This window comes from Gopherus flavomarginatus, chromosome 2, assembly GCF_025201925.1.
Source record: "Gopherus flavomarginatus isolate rGopFla2 chromosome 2, rGopFla2.mat.asm, whole genome shotgun sequence".
Taxonomy (NCBI): domain Eukaryota; kingdom Metazoa; phylum Chordata; order Testudines; family Testudinidae; genus Gopherus; species Gopherus flavomarginatus.
In genome coordinates this window covers 119,872,834-119,878,833 of record NC_066618.1, presented here as the reverse complement: position 1 = coordinate 119,878,833, position 6,000 = coordinate 119,872,834, and the positions used below count along the sequence as shown (strand labels likewise).

General features: G+C 50.9%; 1 protein-coding gene across 4 annotated transcripts in view; it reads left to right on the top strand.

Annotated features, from left to right (window-relative positions):
* The first annotated feature begins 2,247 nt into the window (after positions 1 to 2,247).
* The window catches only part of TEX10 (testis expressed 10), a 131,182-nt gene continuing 127,429 nt past the window's right edge, over positions 2,248 to 6,000 (top strand). The window contains exon 1 of one of the 4 annotated variants that reach the window (XM_050938146.1): positions 2,248 to 2,342. The gene's annotated coding sequence lies outside the window, so the exon portion shown is untranslated. Of the gene's footprint in view, positions 2,352 to 3,559; positions 3,583 to 6,000 lie in introns of those variants that run through there. The other 3 variants (XM_050938147.1, XM_050938149.1, XM_050938150.1) reach the window with 3 other exon arrangements.

Below are 6,000 nucleotides of genomic sequence, written 5' to 3'. Positions count from 1 at the left end.
TTATTACTAAGGAACACCAAACCAGCCAAACGGAGAGGACTTTGGTTTTATCTCACTGGCTAACCAGACATCATATAAGCAATTCCCTCAGATACTCCAGTTCCTTTGTATCACCACCAGCACCACTCATTATGGGGATGAAAGGTTATGAAAACCAGTACCCTAGTAAAAGAAAAAAGTTTCTACTGATCCCAAAGGACCAAGCCCCAGACCCAGATCAATATACCTCTTATGTCTTACCCACAAATCACACTGTTGCCAATCCTTTAGAATCTAAAAGTTTATTCATAAAAAGAAAAATATAGATGAGAGCTGAAATTAGTTAAAGTAAGCAATTACATACAGCAATGGCAAAGTCTTTGGCTCAGGCTTGTAGCAGTGGTGGAACAAACTGCAGGCTCACATCAAGTCTTTGGAGTACATCCACAGGTTGGATGGGTCATTCAGTCATTTGTTCAGAGCTTCAGTGTAGCAAAGTTCCTCCAGAGGTAAGAAGAAGGACTTAAGACAAAATGGAGATAATGCAGCTGCCTTTTATAGTCCGTTTGCCATGTGACTTGTGCTTCCTTTGTTCAAAACACAAGCTACCCAGCTCATGGCATGGAAAAACCTTAGAGTTCTGTCCATAGGCATGTCTCTGCATGCCTTGCTGAGTCACAAGGTGTATCTGCCTTCTCTCAATGGGCCAATTGTATAGCTGATGGTCCTTAATGGGCTATCAAGCAGGCTAGGCAGTGCTGATGCCAAATTGTCTGGGGTGTCACCCGGAAGCACAGCACAAGTTTGAAACACAGACAGTATAGAGCAAATACTTTAAATACAAAATGATACATGCATACAGAGAGCATCATCATAACCAGCAAATCATAACCTTTTGATAGACACCCTACTTGACCTCCTTTGTACTAGATTTAATGCAACTATAGGACCCGGGTTGCAACAATGATCTATATGGTCACAGTTCACGTAAATAACATCACAGAGGTCTGGGTGGAATTAGGGTGCAGGAGGGGGTCCTGACCTGAGGCAGTGGTTTGGGGTGCAGGGTCTGGGAGGGAGTTAGGGTATAGGTTCCAACCTGGAGCAGTGGTTCCTGGCCAATAGGAGCTGCAGAGATGTTGCTTGGCACAGGGGCAGCATGTGGAGCTTCCCTGATTGCCCCTGCACATAGGGGCTGGACATGCTAGCTGCTTCCGGGAGCCGCACAGCGCCAGGGCAGGCAGGGAGCCTGCCTTAGCCCCACTGCACCACCAACTGGACTTTTAACAGCCTGGTCAGCAGCCACCAGGGTCCCTTTTTGACCAGGCATTCTGGTCGAAAACCGGATGCCTGGAATCCTACATCCTATTCTGCAGGTGGCCGGTACAGTCTGTGACTCCGGCCTTTTGGCAAGAGGCCCAAAGGGGATGGATGAGAGCAGGGCTTAGCCACATACAGAAAAACCGCACTGGGGCTTTAAGAACAACACAGTCTTTTATTTGCCATCTGGGTTCTGAAGCCCCAGAGCAACATTGCTGCCAAGATCCCGCTGCCCTGTCCATTCATGTCTGCTGTGAAGATGGTGGGAGCAGACTGATGTGGCCTTGCCCCAGGAATATGAGGGGTGCTTTGCCTCCCTTCCCCTTTGAGCCGGGGATGCGGAAAGTCCTGCCACAACACTGCAAGGAGGGCAGCGTGTGGACAGGCCATGACCCAGGCATGGGGTGGGGCCAGTTCGTACCTGACCCCACCTGGGAAGACTCTCCATCTATGACTATTGTGTGCACTGAAGGTGCACTTCCAACTAAGCAAAGACAAGCTGCGATGCTATGAAGCAGAAGTTCAGTACCACATGTACGGTGACCCTGTGAATAAACTGGATTTACATTTTTTACATCGATTTTGCAAGAATTCTCCAGAATCAATAACTGGTTCCAAGTGGAAGCGGCTAATGCCCTAAAATGCCTGCCACCCCCGTCGGCCTTTCGGGCGCTTTTAGCCAGGGGATGTTCCACGGAGCATCCCGGCATCGGCCACGGAACCCCGGAGAGCGACCGACCCAGCCGCCGCCCGAGTGCCGCGTGCACGCGACACCGTCGCTCAGACACGGGCTGGGATTGGCCGGCTTGGCCCGTGTACCCGGTGAGATGGGGCGGGGCGGGGCGGGGAGCAGCGCTCTGGGCTCCGCCCGCTGCCGGCACCTCCCAGACCTGAGGGGGCGGCCGCTCTTCCCGCCCCGCTCCTCTCTATGGTCGCAGGTCCTAGTTCCCGCCCCCACCCCGTGAGTCACGTGGGCAGCGGTTTCCGGCGGGGACTCGCTGTGGCTTGAGGCGGGAGGTGGCGGGTGGTCGCCGCGTGGGTCGGTGAGTGAGGTCCGCGCGCCCCTCCCCCCCTCGGGGGCAGACGCGAATCAGCCCCTCCCCGCCCCGCCGCTGGGTCCCATTCAGGGACGCCGGGCATTTGCCGCTCGCCCCCGAGCCCCGCCCCCGCCTGCCGCGTGCTGCCGGGGCGGTTACACCAGGGCCCCAGCTCCCTTTGTCTAACCCGGGGCTCAGCGCGCCCCCCCCCCGGCGGAGCCCCGAAGAGCGGGGCGGGCGTGACACCAGGGAGCGCTCCCCGGGGCCAGGGCGGAGTCAGACCCCGCGAATCTGGAGTCGCGTCCCGCTGCTGAGGCAGCGCAGGGAACCGCCGGGGCTGCTTTGAGTCACCGACAGCGACACCCCCGTGAGCGAGAGTAGCCCCCGCCGGGCCCCGCGTGGGGACGCGGTGTCAGCCCTTCTCCCGCGAGCTGCGGGGTCCCCACTGGTGCTCTCCGAGGAGCTGAGCCTGGAAGCTGCCCTGGGCAGAGACCGCTGTTGCCCGCCCCCGGGAAGCTGGCAGGGTCGGGGCTCAGCTTTGGAGCTACCAGCAAGTTGAGTGTTTAAAGTAATAACAATAAAAGCCCGTCTCGCAGTGAGACTGGCTGCGCCCAGGTTCTGAGCTCTGACGCAGCGGCAGCAATAACTCAGCAGTAACTAACCGTCTGTAGTCGTCAGTTCCCGCACACGCACAAACAGCCTCTCTTTTCCAAGACCCAGTACACTTACCCACACACAATAGGATTAAGAATAAAGAACTGCATGTTTCGTCTGGTCCTGCTCTCATTCTCCTCCTTTTGCAGCAATTGCTCTGCAGCGCCCAGGAGTTTCCATTGCAGTGTGAGCTGCTGCTCCATCTCTGGTGGTAGCCTGGTCCTAGCTCTTTAGAATGTGTTCAGGGCATAGTTAATATTTTCTTGATCAGTGTGAGCATCATGAGGGACATATCGATTTTCTCAGTTTATCACTCAACTAAACTTGAATGGAATTTCATGGGCTAAAGAAAAAGCACTTCTCTATCCTGTCTGCTTTCTCCCTGCCAAATTTCAAAGGTCTGTTTAGAACAATGGAGGTGTTAGTTTCTCAGACAGAAGTCCTAACACTTTTGTAATGGAAAAGGTTAAGCAGTCTAAATACAAGGGTTTTTATTAATTCCCTTGTAATAGAGCTTTGAACATAATGTGTACTATTTAACTATTTTTCATTTTTCAGCTTGCCATCTGCAGATCATTCATGCAGTTTTAAGGTGAATAGAAATATTTTGGGATGAATGAATTGTGGGAATCTCAGTTGCAGTTGAGGGGGTAGTTGCTGGATGTTTGAAAGAATGTCCATAGTCTGGGTGGCAGATCTAGTTTTATTATCAGTAAGGCTCTGTGTCTGTCATGGAAGCTACGGATTCTGGGACTTCCGCAGCAGCCTGTGCGGATGGCCCTGGAGCCACCTGAGCTGCTGCTGGGGCAGTTTCAGGCTGCTCCACCTCCTGACCAACAGGAGTTTGGGTGTAGGGGGGCTCAGGGTTGAGGTGCGGGGCAGTGCTTGCCTGGGAGGTGCTCCCTGGAAGGGCAACAGGCACTCCCCTCCCTTAGCTCCTAGCTCCACATGCTGTCTCTGCCTGCAGGCATTGCCCCCACAGCTCTCATTGGCCATTATTCCCAGCCAATGGTAGCTGCAGACCCTGGCCTTAGGGTGGAGCGGAGGCAACACATAGAGCTAGGCGCTGGAGGTCGCCGCTTACCATGAGCTGAGTAGGGAGCCTGCCCCAGGCCTGCCATATCCCCCACACCAGCACCTGCGGTGCCCCCTGGGCCGTGACCCCCATTGAGAACCCGCAATGCCCCCCTGGGCTGCGACTCCCCTCGAGCACCTGCGGCACCCTGCTGGGCTGCACCCATAGTGTCCCCAAAGCCGTTCCCCTCCCCCTCACCAATTTTTAGTCAGGGATATATAGTAAAAGTCATGGACAGGTCACGGGCCATGATTTCTACTAAAAATACTTGTGACTAAAACATTGTCTCAATTATCAGCTATTTTGGGTTTGGCCAAGTAGAGCACCTGAGACTACCTGTTTTCCTAGGCTTGTTGCAAATGATTGAGTTGGAAACAGAAGTTTCTACACTTCCTGTCCTGCTGCTCAGAAAACTGCATCAGCAGAAGTGGATTTGACCAGTTCTTACTGCAACAGGGGTATTAGAGCTCACCTTTTCATTGGATAAACTTTCATCAGATAAGTTTATGCTAGTAGCATACACTTTTCTCAAATTATCTATATAATGCAAAAACTTTTTAATGCATAGTTAAAAATCACAGTTGGCCAAGTTACACGCTGTGCAAGCTTTTCTTTTGTGATTTTTAACTTGCAACCTTAATGTTGCTGTCATAAACAGATAGTTGAGGGTTAATGTCTCTTTTACCTGTAAAGGGTTAAGAAGCTCAGTGAACCTGGCTGACGCCTGACCAGAGGACCAATGGGGGGACAAGATACTTTCAAATCTTGGTGGAGGGAAGTCTTTGTGCTGTTTGTGTTGTTCGTTGTTCACTCTTGGGGCTAAGAGGGGCCAGACGTGCAACCAGGTTCTTCAATCTTTCTGAAACAGTCTCTCATGTTCAAAATAATAAGTACTAGCTAGAAAAGGTGGAGTAGTCTTACGTTGTTTTCTTAACTTGCAAATGTGTATTTTGCTGGAAGGATATTTTACCTCTGTTTGCTGTAACTTGTATCTTAGGCTAGGGGGGAGGGAGTCCCTCTAGTCTATATAAGCTGAAGACCCTGTAAACATTTTCCATCTTGATTTTACAGAGAGAATTTTTACTTTTTTCTTTCTTTAATTAAAAGCTTTCTTTTTAAGAACCTGATTGATTTTTTCCCCCTTGTTTAAGACCCAGTGGAATTGGATCTAAACTCACCAGGGATTGGTGGGGGGAAAGGGTGGGGGAGGTTAATTCCTCTCTGTTTTAGGAACCAAGGAGTTTGGATCAGTGTATCTCTCAGGGTAACCCAGGGAGGGGAAAGTCTGGGAGGAGGAAAGGAGAGAGAATGGTTTATTTCTCTTTGTTTTAAGACCCACGGGGTTTGGGTCTTGGGTTCCCCAGGGAAGATTTTGAGGGAACAGGAAATGTGCCAAAACACTATATTTTTGGCTGGTGGCGGTGCTATCAGATCTAAGCTAGGAATTAAGCTTACAAGGGTACATGCAGGTCCCCACTTTTTGGATGCTAACATTCAAAGTGGGGAAAATACCTTGACAGTTGCATTCCTATACATTTAATTGGCTAGTTTTCTTTTAAAAGTTCTTGTGGAAATGACCCCTACATATATGCACTTCCTTATGGCATAGATACATTTCAGGTAAACTGGGTATCTGTCCGCCTACACGAGCAACAGGTGTGCACTTCAAACAGCCCACAGTTTATTGTGGATTCTTTCGTGGTGGTGGTCACACAACGCACAGTCAACCTGTGGAACTCCTTGCCAAAGGATATTATGAAGGCCAAGACTAATAACAGGGTTCAAAAAAGAACTAGATAAGAGTGGATAGGGATGGTGTCCCTAGCTTTTGTTTTCTGGGAATGGGCAACAGGGGATGGATTACTTTGATTATCTGTTTTGTTCATTCCTTCTGGGCCTCCTGGCATTGGCCACTGTCAGAAGACAGGATACTGG